Genomic DNA, 18,653 nt, shown 5'->3' with positions numbered 1-18,653 from the left:
AATCCTCTATCTGAAGAGGAAATCATTGAAGAGACAATAGAAAGCCTAAGGGCTGAGAGAGCAACCAGCCCACAGATCTCCCCAGTGATAGATACATCAACCAGCTCACACATGCAGGAGCTGGAAAGGCAGCATAGTGTGGAAGTTTCATCCACAAGGCCACCAAGCAAGCAGACCTCTGATGTCCAAAGAACATTCACAGAGATAAAGGCTAGAAATGATCCATTGAGGCTGCAAATTTATGACCAATATATCAAGATGGCCCCCACAAAACAACAAAGATTGATGTCTGCCTATGACATAAAGGAGGGAAAAATGATCATGAGCTACTTCAAGCCCAAGGTGCAGCAACCACAATCGGCAACTGATTATATCAGGACAAATCTGGAGGTCTTGGCTAAAGACATTCATCCGATAGACCAGATTGAGCTGCACAAACAAACTGGAGAGATGGTGTATTCTACACTAGCTAAAAAAGCAATGTTGGCTCATAAATTGCAAAACTCATTGGAGAACACCTGTGCTCAGCTAGATTTAGAGAAAGCTTCATCTCTGGCAAAGGACAACAACATAAAATCTTTAGAGGATATTATCATTGAGTTGGGACATGATCCCAAAGATGCCAAAGGCATAAAAGCACTAATGAGGAAGAAGGAAGAGGACATTGCTGCCCTCAGAAAACAACTCAATATGCCTCCTTCTATGCATCCACAAACAACAGATGTTGTACAACAAAAGTCTGAAGAAGACATGATGGACCCGCTCATGAGGTTGAATGAAAGATTGAGTGAAACAGAGTAGGCATTGGAGAAAGCATTACAAGAAAATCAAGGAGAGTCGGCCTCTCAGCCACCTAAATTAACTCCAACAGTCACAGCTGCCCCTCCCACAGTTATAACAACAGTGCCTTCCACTGTCCCAGCATCAACTGTAGAAATCATCACAGGAGCAACATCAGTAGCACCAGCACCGGGCAGCAGCACTGCTATGACCACAGAGCAACTAATAAAATCCATGGAGGAGTTGAAACTCCAAGTATCTGAATTGAAGCAAGTCAAAGAAAAATTGGCGAAGGTTGAGCAAAGCTATGATAAATCTAAGATGAATGTGGTAGAGAAAACAAGGTAAGTCAAAGCATTGGAGAACAAGGTAAGAGCCTTTGAAAAAGCTCTCTCTCTGCATAAGCCTCTAGCAGAAATCAGAGGAATTTTGTGGACCAACATCATTCAATCCCTTAGTGATGTATGGAGGTCTATTCAGACCATTTATGAACAGATTGATTTGATAGGAGTAGCCCAAGTGGAAATTCAGAAAACCAAAGCCTTATTGGGACAGATGCCTGAGCAAGCTAACAAGCTAATACATTTTTTGAATACCAAGACCAGTGAAGAACCGCAAGCACTGGATATCAGAGATAGAACAGGTACCATTTTGGAAATTAAGAGAGTTATAACCATGATAACTCTAATGCAAAACTTGGACAGAAGATGCCAGGACATGTAGGAGGAAATTGATTCTTTCACAGAAAAATTTACAGTCTTGCATCAAAGAGGTTTGCCAAGTCCTTTGAGAGATAATGATCATTTGATGAAGCACAAGGACTATGTACACAAATTAAATACATTTTCTGTCAATCAAGTACTTCAAGTACTTCAACAGAAAAAGCACTTCCATCTGGCCAGTTCCTTTATGACAGCCTGGAAAATCTATTTTACATAGAGCATGAGGTGAAGCATCTGTTCACCATCCCTCCTAACTTCTACAGGTACACAGAGACTGATGAGACTTTAAGGAAGCTACAGAGACATAAAATACCAGGACCAGAGTGGTGGCAAAGCATGCTAGAGATCCTGTAAACTTATCATTGGTCAAATCAAAATTGTGCACCACCTGTTACAATGCGCAGAACAGAAGATAATCACGGTCCTACAAATCAAAGCGTATCACATCAGCATTAAACAAAATCCAGCCAAAGCAGAAAATCAACGCAGAGGATCAGTGGAAGACAGTTGGGAAACCGACTTGCAGCATCTACCTCCAGTACTTCTCATAAATTCGGATCAACCAGCGCAACACGAATTTATTACATCTATTTATTATCTCCCTGTTTTCGAGACTGTTTGTCTCTATCTATGTAAGAGAAACATTAATTGTCAGCAGATATTTATTTCTATCAGATATTTTGCATAATATCTTGGCATTTTTGTATAAATACCCCCTCAGACGAAGTATTTGGGGTTGGTTGATTGGGATACATTCTCAGACTTTGTTGTAATTCTAGATTTTTGGAATAAAAGGTTGTTGGAACCATTTTTGTTAAGCTCACTGGATGAAGAACTGATGCTAAGGACCATGTTGCAAAATTCTTGAATCGTTTTATGGATCAATAAGTCTCTTCTAACTTGTGTTTTACAGTTTCTGTGTTTATTATATCATCTATGTTTCATGATCTAAATAATAGAGAAAAAGAATAACCCAGAATTTGCTTGTTTACACTTTGTGTTCAATCTCTATTATTATTAATGTTTTCTTCAGAATTAGCATAAACAATGAATTCTTAATTGCTAATGTTTCCCCTGGTTCTTTCATCTTGAATATTAGCTAAGGAATTCTTAATTTCTCCTTAGAAATAATCATCCATTTTCCCTCTGTCAAACATGATGAAGGATTCTTAGCTGCCCTTCACCCATTGACTCCATTCCATCAGATTTCAGCCTATAAATTGTTCCATATTTGAGTACCTTGCTCTGTGATAAATCCTCTGATAAAAAACTTAACCCAGAAAGCCATCCTTCTTTGACTCCATCATGCCCAATGGACTGAAATGTTTTAGTTTTACCTCACTGTTCTATTGAGTCCCCATCCTTCCAACCAAACTCAAAACCAAAACCTTTGCACTTCATAACTAGCCTAATACACCCTAAAACAAAGCTAAATTATAAAGAGAGAGCCCTCTCTGGATGCAGATTGGCTAGAATCTGTGTCTAAAATATTGGTCTGTGGTTACCTCAGCCGTATTCCCTTTCTTACAACTTTTGGGAACAACCTGAGTGATAACACCCACCAAACCAAGGCAGTGCCTCCTAGGCATAGGCTTGCCAGCTGAATCTTACTCTTGTCTGAGTTTATGTTTTGTACCCTGCTATACACATCAATTTGTCTAATCCAATTGTCCAATTTTTTGGCATTTAGCTCTCCATCATATATAGGAAAATCAAATTTAACATCTAACTTAATCAAAGATGATTTCTTATTATGTACAGGGCTATTAGGAGCTGTGAGACTGAGAAAGTTTTCCTCTTTCCCTTTTCCTTTGGAGTTGTCATGGAAGTGAGACTCGTCGTCTTTTTTCTCTTGCTTAGAGCCTGATGCATCTTCCACCTTTTTCTTTCTAAAGTCTCAGTACATTTCTTCAACCATGGACTTCATAGCTAGGAAACTCTCTATGAATTGAGGGTCTAGCCCCATAGAAATTTTTTCTGTCATGGTCTTTCAAGGATAGACTCTCCCAATTTCAGGATTAGTTTCCACCAACTCTCCTTCTCCTAATTTGAGCTTTGATACTGTGAGCATTCACAACTATACCAACACAAGCTTGTCTAACCTTGCAACCTTATGCTCTGATACCACTTGATCTGATATTCACCCTATGAGTGCCATCAGTTAAAGATTTATTAAACTAAAGTTATTATAGACTCATGTGCTGGTGTGTGCATTCTGTGTTATTGAAACAATGGAACGATCAAATTGCCAATACACAAAATATAAAATGGAAAGACAACGTAGAAATACAGTAAGCACCACAAAGACACAAACAATTTTAATAAGGAGTTCACCCTATTCTCCAGGGCTACTTCTCTGGTCCAGCTTCAGTGGTGGCCTTATTTTATTGTGCCTTTCAGCAGAGATTACAATACAGGGACTCAATATGAGTCCTCCTGAAGTAGATTTTCCTTGGCAGGGTGGTTCTTGGATTCCCCAAGCCACTCGGAGTACACAGACTCTTCTTCTTCCTACCAGCTCTATGACCCTTGGTCTACAGTGGAAAGAGCCAAATGTGATGCTCAGTCTGGACAGATTCCTCTATGGGAAGGCTTGAATCTTCAAGCTCTTTGGTGCTCGATGCTGCCTGTGGTCAACTCGGCCCTCTGTCTCTTCTGCTTGGATTTACTGTTCTCTGTGTCCAGTCCTCCTCTCAGGGTTCACTGTTCACTATCTCTCTCGGTCGCGTGGGCTCTCCTCAATTCAGATTCCAATCAACTCTTTTTTCCCATTTGATTGTCTCTGTTCATGGCTTTAGCCATTCGATCCCTATGCCTGTTTGGTTCCTCTTCTTCCTGTGTTGATTCACCTTCTACAGCCGCGCTTGGAGTTCCCTGTGTTCGGCGTCATCATGAACGCTCAGGGAGTGGCCACTTGTCCTCCTCTAAATGGTGCTAGCATGCTTCATTAGTTTGTTTCTTCAGTTACGCCGTGGATGCATTCTTCCTCCACCGTGGTGGTCAAACGGACTCCAAATCCCTTTTGAACGTGACTTAATTCCCTATTGATTTCGCTTCTTTCCATTGGGCACAATCTCAGCCATCCGATCTGGGCCCTCTAGATCTGACACCATACGCACATTTCGCGCAATTGACTTGCTCGACTGATAGCGCGCGATAAACAACGGTTTTCTCTCACCTCCACCTGCCACGCGTCGATCGGTGTATGGAATCACTCCGCTCCTGTCCAAAACCTCTTACCGTTCAAGGGTGCCCCGATCAAAACTGCTGGTTTCCAAAGCGCACGTCTCGCCTTTGTACTTTAGCGCTTTTACCTTTTCCCGCCCGCGGTCCTCTGATTCCCCCACATGACCGGGTGCTTGGGCTCTCCCATTTTGGCCCTGTTCGCTTAGCGCTAATCGCGCACCAAAAACCTCTCCCTTTTTCCATTCTGGGGCTCCCAGGGGCTACTTTGGCCTCCTGCGCGATCTCCATGGGCCTCGGTCAGCGCGCTTTGACCGAGGTCCTCGTCGTTCCACATCGGCTGCCATGGCCACTGGTTCTAGGGTGTTTTTGATACTGTTTTGGATTTCATTAGAGATTTGTTTGACCTAATTCAGTCATGGTTCTCAACAGTCTTTCTATGAATCCAATTCGGATCACCCAGGCATGAGTTCAATCGATAAATTTACTTCTTTGTGTGGTGGCCTAGGATCTCCTCTGGAAAAATGTCTGCAAACCACTTTATAATTGGATGCTCCCTCATTAGAGAAAATTTGAAGTCTAAAATGGGCTTCCTAAGGAATATTATAAAAAAATAGTGGAAATAATAAAATAAGATTAGATTACCTCATCAAGTTTTGGAGGGAAAAAAAAGAAAAAACTACTTTTTCAACTCATATTTTCAACTTATATCACTATGATTTTACTCAAATTTCGAGCAGGAGCACTCGTTGGATGTAGAATTTAATTTTACATCAAAGGAGTACCCATGTTGCATACTTTCGGCGGACCCTACTACACGAAAAATGTGAAATACATGAAAAAAATGTGATTTCAATCACATTTTTTCATGTATTTCACATTTTTCGTGTAGTAGGGTCCACCAAAAGTATGCAACATGGTTACTCCTTGGATGTAAAATTAAATATTGCATCCAATGAGTGCTCCGGCTTGAAATTTGAGTAAAATCATAGGGAGATAAGATGAAAATATGAGTTGAAAAAGAAGTTTTTTATTTTTGTTTCTATTTTTATTTTTATTTTTTATTTTTTTTAATATTTTTATCTTTTTGCTCCAAAAATGGTGAATCATGCCCCATGGTTGAAATCATCATATTGAATCCTATTAGTTCTTATAAATTTGATTTTTGTTGTACATTTTTGTTTTGAGGCCCATTTTCTACCTCAAAATTTCTCTAATGCATGTCATCCTTGTTGCCTTCTAATCCACTGGAGATATGAACTATAAATAGGTTACAACTCTTGCATACACAATGCTTGAGTTGCAATGCCATTACTAATTTGACTGGCACTGGCTCAATCTTCCCTTGCAATGTGGTCTTTTCCCTGTTGTCACTAAGTCATTCAATAAACTTATTATGGAAATTGATTTTTGTTCGATTTTGCACCAACCAATCCATCCCAATGAGGATTTCCTATGCTCCCAGGGGAACCAAATTTGAATTAATTAGAGTGGGCATGTAGCTTAGGAATATTAGGCATGAATGGATGACGTACTGCACTCGCTTCTCGATCTTGGTATCCAATTGAACTAGCCAATACTCCTTGTGCATTATGTTGGGTAAGGCACTCTTCTTGGCCACTTGTGGACTTACATAACTATAGTTTGATCCTAGATCTATCAAAATAAAAATGGATTGGTCATTGATCTTACCTTTTATTTCAATTATTGAGGACTAATGATCCTCCTGTTTATTTTCCAAGTTTCATATATGCATGGTGCACTCATGGCCTTCTCGTTCACAATCTTCTCTTCATGTACATTATATTCTCTTTGGCCACTTTGTTGATGTTGAGGGAAGTTCTTTTGTCGATGGTTCTCCCCACATGTTCAACATTGCATAGGTCCTGTCTTGAGTTTCTCGGCTTCAACTCTTGTGGATTTCATGAACCACTCTTTAGTTGTAGTGATAGTTCTTTGTTGATATCCTTCTTTGGCATGAGCAATTAGCTTATGGATTTACTCTACAAGCTTCATTCCTTTCCCTTTAAATTTGGTCTTGCCCTTCACCTTCCAATCTATTATGAACTATGACTTGTGCTTTGATTGCTCACAACATCACTTAGTTTCTTGATAGTCAGTTCTAATCAATTGGATAATTGAACTTTATTCTATCCCTGAATATATAAGGTATACTGTTGATATAAGGTTGTATCATTGTATTTTTATCCTTGATTTAGGGTGCATATCTTAATAGCTCTAATAACCTAGTAGTATTCTATTCATATGTCATAGTTCTAAGCTTGGTTTCATAGAACTCATTGTCCTTCTTATCATATTACCCTTTGGAAATATATTTCTCTTTGAAGTACCTTTCACTCCTTTCCCAAGTCAACTCCTTTTCTTTGATATCGTTCACATTCCTTAAATATTCCCACCAAATATTTGTCTTTCCTTTCAAATTGAAGATGACTACTCTTTCTTTCACATCCTTGGAGTAATTATGGACTATGAAACACTTCTTCATCCTAACATACATCCCTCTACATATTCATCCTTCTTCACCTCTCCATCAAATGTAGGGGGCTTTGCCTTATCAAACTATTTTGACACATATTCCTTTCTCCTCCTCCTTTGTTGATCTTGTTTCCTCGTTTCAACAATAGGTCTAAGGTAACTATTCATGGATGTTTGTCCTCCTCTCTGGGGTACTTATAGGAGTTCCACCCCTTACTATGTTCTTAATTCTCCAGTTGTTCCTCTTTCTAGATCTACTAATTTCTACACCATCAATCCTCACCTCTTGTCTTCCATGGTCTAAAGAACTTTGTTTGAACTTGTAACTAGCTCAAAGTTCATGTTGCATATGTCTCTATAAATTTGACAAGATTTGCAATATGAGTACATTCACTTCAACCTTCTCATCCTGTTACATGTAATTTTTTCAAATGGCCTTGAAACCGAATGAATCAACATCCTTTGACACTTTGCATTAATACCCTATAAAGCCAAGAGCATCCTCTCTCCAAAAGTTCCAATAATTTTGGGTTAAACAGCTCAAAACCTTAATTTTTGGCCCCATCGCACTTAGCCTTCATGCAAACTACATTGTTTCAAGTTGTACACAGAGAAACTGCACTGACCAATGGATGTTACATTCACTGAAAGTGCGATGGCCCCTAGAATTCGATAAAAATAAAAAATAATTTTGAATCTTCTCTTTCTATAATCTTCCTGAGTGGTTTTAACTATTTAATATTAGATTAGATCTCGAACTCATACTCTTTAGGTATTATCTCTTATCCCTATAACTTATCATCCCTCGAATGTGGATCTAAGTCCTAGAATGGTAAATCCCAAACCACCTCTTTTACCCTATAAATTATCTGCCTCCCATAGAGTCTAGGCTGACTTTTGGAGGCTCTTAGTTATGCCCTGATGCTACCGGTTTGTGCTTAGTGGTCCTTAACCCATCCATATTCTTGAAGTATGATCGAAGCCTTCATATTGTTCAAAGGAAGGACAAGAAAGCTAGGAGAGATCTATAAGTTCAAGGCCTATATAAGGGTTGTACTCTTCTCCTACTTTCTATTAATACAAAAGTGCCTTGTTTTCCTGTACATTGTGTCTCATTTATGCTCATGTATAAGAATGAATCCTTGGCTCCTTATTTAGATTATTTTCCTATTTGTATATTTTGGTTCTCTTGCTTGTCTTAGATGTGTTCCAAGTTCAATCTTTATCATTTTGAGTTGAAGCTAAATCTTGCAAGCAAGGAGAAGGAAGACACTTGCATTGGAATCCAAGTAAGTACTCTTCCTGTATTTCAAACTTATCTAAGGAAAACATAGAACTTTTGTCTCTGTTTTTTCTATATCAAGCCACTAGATCTATGGATTTTTCCTTTGTTCATAGAGGGAAATCATCCATAAAACAACTTGGCAACTCCACTAGGGAATGGGATGTTCTTTAGTGGTTTACTTTGCATAGTCTTTTATGACCTCTAAAACCGACTCATTTTCACTTGTTCAGATAGTCATTTGGCCTTTGAAAGTATAATATCGAGCTTAGTTAGGGTTATTTTTGTGTGTTTTATGCAAATTTGGCCCATCTCACTCTTTGTTCTGAGACAGAGTGACACATCGCATCTGCCCTTCTCTGTAAGTGTAATAACTTCCACTGGTTGTTATTTATTGCCTACGATGATCCTGTAGAATGCAAAAATTATGCATTTCTCTTACCTTGCTCTGAGTATTTTTTTTATTTTTTTTTACAGTGATTTTTATGTCTCTGATATGTGCAAGTCCTCTACAGAGCTAATAGTTTGCTTAAATTTAAGTGTATTTACTTTTTTGATAAGAATTTTCTTCTTTTGGTTTCTTCTTGTCAATTAGGATTCTTGATCCTTTGGCTTGATTATTGATTTCTTGAAAATACTTTCATGTTAAAGTTACAATCTATATGAATGCCTTTTTTCAATAATCTAGTAGATTTTATTTTTCAATGCATTGGAAATTAAAATGGAAAAGAAAAGAAAATTGTGTTTCTTCATGCATTAGGGATTTGCATTTATGAATTGGAGTAGTGAAAGTTGAAGATCTCATTTGGAATTTCTTATTTGTTGCATCATTGTTTGCCACTTCTTCCCTTCTTTAGATAGGTATTCATCGAAAGAATAATATTTATTTTCTCATATAGTTTCATTGCAGGGGTTCAGGTGAATTCGTTGCTAGCCTTGAACTGAAACTTAAATCAAGATCAACTTTAAAATTTATCAATTAACCTAAGAAGAATTTGGAACATTAACGACACATTTAGTGGTCTAGGCTAGAAGACATGTTCTGGCGTCGTTAAACATAGGAGTTTTCGTTATTTTTCAGTGTTACATCCCGTGGATGGTTGTTGGTTTTTTATCTGAATCTCGATCGTTAAATTGAAACTTGGTTTATCTAATTTTTAAAGGTGGTTTTTCATGTATTCTAAACCACCAATAACAAGCTCAATTTTAAAGTAATGAGAAACTTATATAGAATTTACAGCAAAATAAATGTCTACAACAAAACACACAAAGAATAACACCACCAGAATTTATAATGGAGTTTGACTTATCTCAAAAGCCTACATCATTGGGCCCTGTCTTTAGTGGGTAGGAATCTTTATTAACTCTTTAAAAGCCATCAAAATACATCAAAACTACTCCTAATTGATCTTGTTGTATTCTGCTCGACCTTAGGAATCCATGGAAATTGACAGCACTCAAAAGGCCTTATACAACTCCCACAATAAGCCTTCAAAGTATCTCTATGTTGTTGGTCCGCTTATGCATAAAAACCAATTTGCTGCATATAAATTATAACTTTTGCCTCCTTGGCGCATTGGTCAAAATTTTATAATAAAATGTGAGAGGTCAAGGGATCAAGTCCCGACCTCCCCATCTGTTCGTTGTGATATGGTTCATATATAACAAAATATATATTTTTGATGTGATATGGTAGATATATAATAAAAAAATATTTTAAAATAGCATCAGTGGGTCTGGCCTACCCCCATCCACTGGCTCCACACTTATCCACTATACATCGTATATAATATATGTTATATGGCCTCTGGTCGTTCCAAATCCTCTGTATATTTTAGCACCGAAAACAATGAATAAAGTTGGCGGGGCTGCAAAAACTAGTGGCCTCCATCAACTTCCCCCCAAATGTGACTCATCCAAACTTAAATAAAAGAATTCACCCTCAATATAATAAGTGGCATGTGTGGTATGGTGGTAAACGATCAAGTTTGTAAGGTGCGAGTCTCGGGATTAAATATCGTCCAGTCTACTAGATCCATAACAAAATTTTGATGAATAAGACAAGGCCATATTTCCTCCCCCAGATCGGGCTACATGTCTCTCTCTCATTGGGCCACGTGGCACCAATCCATTAGTCCACATTCCACCAACCAAAAGATGCCAATTGTCAACATTTGTGAAGGCCACATGTCATGTTCGAATTGGGCCTCTCGGCTTGTTCTAGATGCGCCATGTGTCAGCCCAGAACCATGAACCTTGGAACCACGATCTAGAACCTTTCCTGCTGGAACTATGATTCTTGACCTTTGACTTTGACCTTTGACTTTGACCTTTTGACTTACTTTGACTAGAACTTTGACCGTGAATAACTTCTCCATATGGACTCATATTTTACCAATTCAAGTTGCACTAGATTCATTTTTTCGAGCCCTACGCAATGGTGTTATTTGCGCTCGAATCTAGAGACTTTGACTTTTTTCCTTTTTAGATCCCTTTTGGATCATTCCTCCCCACTAAGACCTTTTGGGCTGCTAAAAGGCTTAGTTTTCAGAAAAAAAAGTGATCTAACTACCTCCTACTTGGTCAAAATTTTCCATCATGTTCTATGTACCAAGCTCATCATAACAAGTTGCACAAAAACCATAACAACTGAAAGTACATTATTAGCCAACTATAATTTTCCACACCCTCCTACGTCGATTACTTTAGTGACTACCCATTCACTAAACATCAGTAGCATAAATAAATACAAGGATGTTAACGACAATGAACCAACATTAATTCTCTTTCCCATGACAAAATATCAAGTTGCAACATTGATGCTCCCTGAAACACAACATCATTAGGTTTCAAAACATCTTCTTTATCAACCTTTGCAGACATAAGTGAAAATGTCTTGCTTGCATTCATGAGCCTTTTCAATTTCCCTGTGGTAATCAACGAAGAATCATCTTTCATTCGATGAGCTCGAATGATGTATTCCACACCATCCTTGAAAAGGTGATACTTGTTTTCCTCCCTGAAGTAGATAGCCTTCTTGTTAAAAAAATAAGGACTTCCAAGCACAATCCCACATATATCCAAAGGAACCACATCCAATTCAACTTCATCCACAAATTTCGATGTAATAGCAAATCTAAGCTTACATTTTTCAGTCACCTGCAGCTTAGCATTATCACATACCCATCCAAGCGAATAAGGTTTAGAAAGTGGTGTTGTCTTCAGATTTAACTTCTTCACAACTTCTTTAGATATAAGATTAGCTTGAGATCCCATGTTGAACAAAGTATCTACTTTAACATGCTTAGTAATCATCCTGATGTGAAACAATCCATTCCTTTTTCTTACAGAAGTGGATGATAAACTAGAAGAATTAACATATGATGAAGATATACCTTTCACACCTATAGTTGTGATTTGGTCTTCATCCCCTGATAACATGCAAGTCTCATGTTCAAACTCAAATCCACGATTTCACTGAACTGCTTGATTCACATCCTACTTGCCCTTCCCCTTCCCTTTCTATTCTTAGAACTGCTTAGGCTTTTGGTCAGGGTGTAGCTTCCAATAGTACTCTTTGTCGAGGCCATCTTTCTTATAGTACGAGCAAGATCATTTCAAATATTTCTTCTTGCCACCAGATATTTGAAGGTTTCCTTTTTGTTTTCCCTCATTCCTATCAACCATCATCTTCCTATACAATTTTTTCCTTTTCTGGCACTTAGCAATACAATGGTTATCCAACCCACAAAAATTGCATGGTTTCCTATGCCATAAAATCTTCACATCGCCAGTCTTCCTAAAATCAAAAGGAATTATGGAACAACTAAATTTATTGTACCTTGGATGATCATACCTCGCACATGCTTGTTGTGATGATTCTATGTTCATTCTTTCACCTAAGATCTCGCATGTCTTACCGCTAGATGAATACTTTTGTCGATCTCCTTGAATGGTTGGCACAGAGGAAGTATCCCTAGTTTCATCCTAACTCGCTAGCACATATGGCATATCCTCTGAATGTACAGGCATCTAGTCAATTCTGATTACAGGAGAACTGGGTATGGCGAAACTTTCTCCAACTTTCTCTTTCTTGGTCTTTTGTCGCTCAAGACACAATGTTTGCTTCTCGTCATTTACGACTTCGAGCAATTTCCTGAGCTCTACATTTTCTAGTCAAAGATTGTGGTTATTGTCCTCCAAATCCTACAACCTTCCTCATTTCAAGCCTTTATCCATATCTGTTTTCACAAATACTTCACCTAGTGAACAGGCACACTTATAAACTAAAGTTATCAAAAATCACTCTAATACCACTTAATTTGAATCCCAATCGTTAAATTGAAACTTGGTTTATATAATTTTTAAAGGCATTTTTGCATGTATTAAAAACCACAATTAAAAATCTCAAGTTTAATGTAATGAGAAACTTGTAGAGAATTTGTAGCAAAAGAAATGTCAACAACAAAATACACAAAGAATAACTACACCAGAATTCATAACGGAGTTCAGCTTACCTCAAAAGCCTACATCTTCGGGCCCAATATTCAGTGGGGAGGCCTCTTTATTAATTATTTAAAATCAATCAAATGATATCAAAAGTAGTCTTGGCTAGTCCTATTATATTCTTGTCAACCTTAGGAATCCTTAGAAACTGACAGTACTCAAAAAGTCCTTCTACAAATCCCACAATAAACCTTCAAGTTTTCTCTATGGCGTTGGTCTGCCTTTGCATAAAAACCAATTTGCTACATATAAATTACAACTTTAGCCTCCTTGGCACATTGGTCAAAATTTTATAATAAAATGTGAGAGGTTGGGGGATCAAATCCTGACTTCCCTGCCAGTTCGTTGTGATATGGTTCATATCTAGAAAAATATATATTTTTATGTGATATGGTACAAATATAATAATCAAATAAAAAATAATGTCGGCGAGTGCAACCTACCCCACTTCTCGTTGGTTCCACACTTGTTCACTTTACATCATATATAATATATTTTATAATTCCTATGTCTGTTCCAAATCCTCTATATCATTTTGTGCCGAAAATAATGAATAAGGTTGGCAGGGTCGGAAAAACTGGCAACCTCCGCCTACTTCTCCCCAAATGAAACTCATACAAAACTTAAATAAAATAATTCGCCCTCCATATAATAAGCGACATCTATGGTATAGCGGTAAATGATGGATTTTTCAAGGCAGATGCCTCGGGATCGAATCATGTCCAGTCCGTTGGATCCATAAAAAAAATTGATGAATAAGATAGTGTCATATGGCCTCCCCAGATTGGGTCACATGTCGCTCTCTCATTGGACCACATGGCACCAATCCATTGGTCCACATTCCATTAACCAAAAGCATCCAATTATCAACATCTATGAAAGCAACATGTCACATTCGAATTGGGCCTCTTGGCTTATTTTGGATGTACCATGTGTCGGACCAAAACCATGAACCTTGGAACCACAATCCAGAAACTTGTCCGCTAGAACCGTGATTCTTGACCTTTGACTTTGAATTTTTTACTTTCTTTTACCAGAACTTTGACCATGAATAAATTTTGCATACAGACTTAGATTTTTCCTGTTCAAATTGGGTTGGATTTGTTTTTCAAGATCTACACAATGCCTCTAATTTTGCTTGAATCCAAAGACTTTTATTTTTTGGCCTTTTTAGATCCCTTTTGAATCAGTTTTTCGCGTACACCGAAGTATATATGAAAGTTATTCCATGTACCTTTTGGTATATAGGATGGAGATCCACATACATCTAAGTATATCAAAATGCCCCCATCAAACGGTTACACATTAGGCAACACTACTATGGACTGTGCTTCCACATACCTCTGGGTATATTTTGGAAGTCCCCACTAGGTTGCAATTCTGCCATAAGTAACCAAGTCAGCTTCCTTGTTAACTATGATACACCAAAAAACATTCGAGGATATTTCTTGCACGTACTTAACCGTATATTGAAATTCTCAGTGGCTTGGTAATCCTTTTATGCTTAATTACCCATTTTTATTTTTATTTTTATTTTTCAAAATAAATTAATTTACTCACTTTCGACTCCTTAGTAGACTTTAGGGTGAGTCTGATGGAAATAGTCTTGAAGTCTACTTGTCCAGGAAACCCCTTTGATGGGAATCTTGGTCCTTTTCCTCCTTTTATAAATGATTGTGTTCCTTATATGGCTACATTGTCCCTTCCCAGATTTACCATAGATTTTCTGGTATTGTTGTTCTCAACCTCTTTGGTTCTGAATGTCCAAATTGTTCCACAACCAAGTCCTCCACCAAAACAACCAAGTCCTCCACATGAAAAAAACCAACCTTAATTTGATTCTCCTATTGACCCTTTTCCCACTTCATAAAATGTCTATTCCACCCTTTCTTCTTCCTCGCCTAGTGAAATTATTGATGCAAGTAACCAAGAATCCAAGAAGAAGAAGAAAAGGACAAAGAAGAAGAAGCCAAATAATCAAGGGGGTATTCAAGCAATCGTTGCTACAAATGCAGATAATGTTGAGAAACCTTCCAAAAAGCCCCGTAAAGTTAAATTCCATTACATGCTTTGTAAGGGTGATCACCTTATTAGATATTTCCCTGGTATTCCCAAAGTATTAGAAGTGTGGTCCACAAGCTCATACAATCCTTTTTCATCAACCTCTAGAGATCATGCTAGTGACAAACCATCAACTAGCAATAATAAGGTCAACGGGAAAAGGGAAAAGTTAAGTTTCCTTGTAGGTAATGTGAATGGAATCATCAAATTCACCTTTTCCCTTATATGGATGAAGCGTCCAAAGTGTTGGAAAGCCTTACTGCTTCTCAGCAACAACTTCCATCTGGATGCCATAAACTTCCCCCCCAATACTTCACTAGTTAATGAAGTGATTGACTTGAATCCATGTTCAATCAATCCTAATCTCTCTGAACATGAATCTTATGAGTCCATTTCCAACCAACCATTGGTTGAGAAAGTGTTTGACTTAGTTCCACCTTCAATTGATCCCACTCTCCCCTATGAGAGTGACATTCATATTGCTCAGGTTGTTCTTGTTTCTTATGATTCCACCGAACAAGGGGGGCATTTCTCCCATTGTCATGGAATCCCCTCCAAGTAATCAGGTCATTATCTTTGATTGGAATAAATTGGCAGAACTTCGTCTCTCTTCTTACATGCCCTTCCAATTCATGATGAAGTCTTGTGATAAGGACATATATTGCACTATTATTGACGAGGGTGCTTCTGTTAACATTATATCCTCAACCACTAGGTAGTATTTGGGTTCCCCTTAGCTTGTGTTTGTTACCCAAAATATTTTATTAGCTTTTAACAAAAGAACCAGTCAACCTTTACAAATCCTTCCTTACTTTCCTATTACCTTGGAAGGAAAAATAGTGTATGTTGACGTTATGGTAGTCCTAGGCCTCTTGGATTTCAATTTTCTCCTTGGGTGAGGGAGAGACTATTTTTATGCTATGAGTGTTGTCGTGTCCACACTCTTTCAAGTGATGTGTTTCCCACATGATGGAAAAATTGTGACTATTGATCAGCGTTAATTCGTTGGTCTTGATTTGACTGCCAATCATCAAACTTCCCTAAATGTTCCAAATATGCAAGTGGTATCTCCCCTGCCATAGGTTAATTATGTGGAAACATTTCCTATGCTCACACCTATTGTCAAAGAATAGCCTCTCACTGATTTCTCGACTTCTTTTTACCTAGATCTAGTAGATGATATGGTGAATCATTTACTAGGGGCATTAGAACCTGATATTTCCATTGGATCTCTTGATATGTATCCCTTCCAGGGAATTTTTCTCCCATCTAATGAGAACCTCTTGGAAGCCATGGCCTCCTAGAGGTCATGATCAAGGTTCCATGAGTAGAGTTCCTTTTCTTATGTCGAGCTTGATAAAAAATTAAACAAGGTCTCGGGAGCATAGTTCCTTTTCTTGTATCAAGCTCGTTAAAAAACAAAACAAGGTTCTGGAGAAAAGTTCTTTTACTGTGTCAAGCTCGCTAAAAAATGAAACAGGTTACCATAAGCATAATTTCTTCTATGTTTCAAGCTCGCATAAACATGAAATAGCCCTATGAACATAGTTCTTTTTCTATGTCACCTATGTTTCATCCTATCACATGATCCTCTTCCTTCCTTCCCTACGAACATATTTCTCTTAGTAATCAGCAGTCTATAGGTCCATGAGAAGGTTTGGAGGAAAAAACAAAGTTGGGGGGCATGCCTCTACCATTATGTTTGGGGAAATACACTTATCTCAAGCATAGACGTTTCAAGCTTATGTAAAAAAGAAACCACTCTCAAGCATAGTTTTTCCTTTGTTTCAAGTTTATGTAAAAATGAAACCACTTTCAAGCATAGTATTTTCCTTTGCTTCAAGCTTGTATAAAAATGTAACCTATTCTCATGATTTCCATTTTTATCAACCTGTTTTCGCCAGATGAGCCTTTGTTTTCTCCTTTCGTCGTCACCTTCTTCTTGGTCGATCATTCCCTTTCACTTGGTGCTTTACCCTTTCCCGGAGGAACCGCTATGATAAGTGGTATTATTAGCATGCCTCTTGAGGGCTCCTCTTTAAGCTCTTTTCAGACACCCAAAATATGAAAAGATTGTCAATAACTTGTCTCTTTCGAACTCGTTAAAGTAAATGAAAATATGTTTTCCCAATATAAGTTTAACCATTTTCTAAACTAGATGGACTATTTATGTCTCTTGGGTGTCTTTTATGTCTTTTTGGACCCGAGAGACAAATCTATGAAAAGGAACCTCGTGGATTTTTATTTTTCGCCTTTATTCCAAACTCTCTAAACATGAAAAAGAAGTCAAGTTGTACCTTCGTTGGACTCATAAAACCATTAAACAATGTAGGACTCATCAGCATGATAAGTCCGCACTACTCCTTCTCAGGGTTCATTAAAAATACTCGGAAGAATTCATCTGAAGGATGAACTTATAGACCAATCATATGTTATCCTCCTAAATTTTGTAAAAAATAAAGAGGTATTGGATAAAAATGGTTGGGAAATTGGGAAAATAGGGCATCAAACCTGTTTATGGTAGAGATTCACTCTTGAACATGACACTCTCTCACCTTTGTGATTGTGTTGTTTTGATGAATCCACTTTCCTCTTTGTTGATCACACCTTAATGCAAGCCTTCATGATGGGTCTTTGAGTCAATGTTGCCAACTCCATAAAAGTGTCATTGATATGTTGAAGATAATTTCCACCCTCAATTGACATTTGCTACAATACCTTAAGCCTTATTTCATGTATGCCACCCCTAAATCAACTCTAAATCATTAGCATTTTGTCTCAAACCTTGATACCCATTCTGTGTCATTCATGGGGGATACATTAAGACGCTCATGTGACAGGTTTCTTCTTGTCAACATAAGAAAATTATCCAATTTGTTAAATTAGAAACTCCCTTCAGTGCCTTGGATTTTTCATACCTCAATGGTAAGTTTCCTTGCTTTCAGCGACAAGCTTTCATCATTGGCCTTCGACCGGAAGATTTTGTGTGGTGTTTGACTTCAACTCATTTATTCACACCATATGGATGTATTATAGTACCTTGAGGTCCATTATCATTATCGGTGGTTCCTCTCGCATCCGTTAACGACTTTCATCATTGGCCAATAGTCAGATGATGTCTACCATGTTCGACTCCAACACATTTGTTCACACAGTTAGACTCATACTATCGAGTGACGAGGTAGAAGACCTCGGATATAGTTTCATCCATCCAGGCTGCAATTTTAGGATGCATACAATATTACAAAGTATGATGGCTATAATCATTTATAAATTTATCCAAGCATGGGTCGACAATATTTCACCAATGGACGTGATTTTGATTATTATACATGTACATGTAAATTGGCTTATATGTTAAGTATGGGTATTCCTACCTCACCAATGATATCATGATGATTATGTATTATAACAGATAATTGATGATCTCGACCAATATCACATGGTAAAGAACTTCAGTCCTTCTTCTAATTTTGTACTTTAGGCGAAAATCTATTACCAATCATTTTTTCCCATCCAATAAAATGACCTTGAAATAGTATCAATCAACATCCATTGACACTTTGCATTCATCCCCTATAAAGACAAGAGCATCCTATCTCCAAAAGTTCAAATAATTTTGG

Source organism: Pinus tabuliformis, chromosome 7 (genome assembly GCF_031772625.1).
Source record: "Pinus tabuliformis cultivar Carrire ecotype Pingquan chromosome 7, CPIR1, whole genome shotgun sequence".
Lineage (NCBI taxonomy): Eukaryota > Viridiplantae > Streptophyta > Pinopsida > Pinales > Pinaceae > Pinus > Pinus tabuliformis.
The sequence above is the reverse complement of the archived record's forward strand: the minus strand, read 5'-3'. Positions refer to the sequence as shown.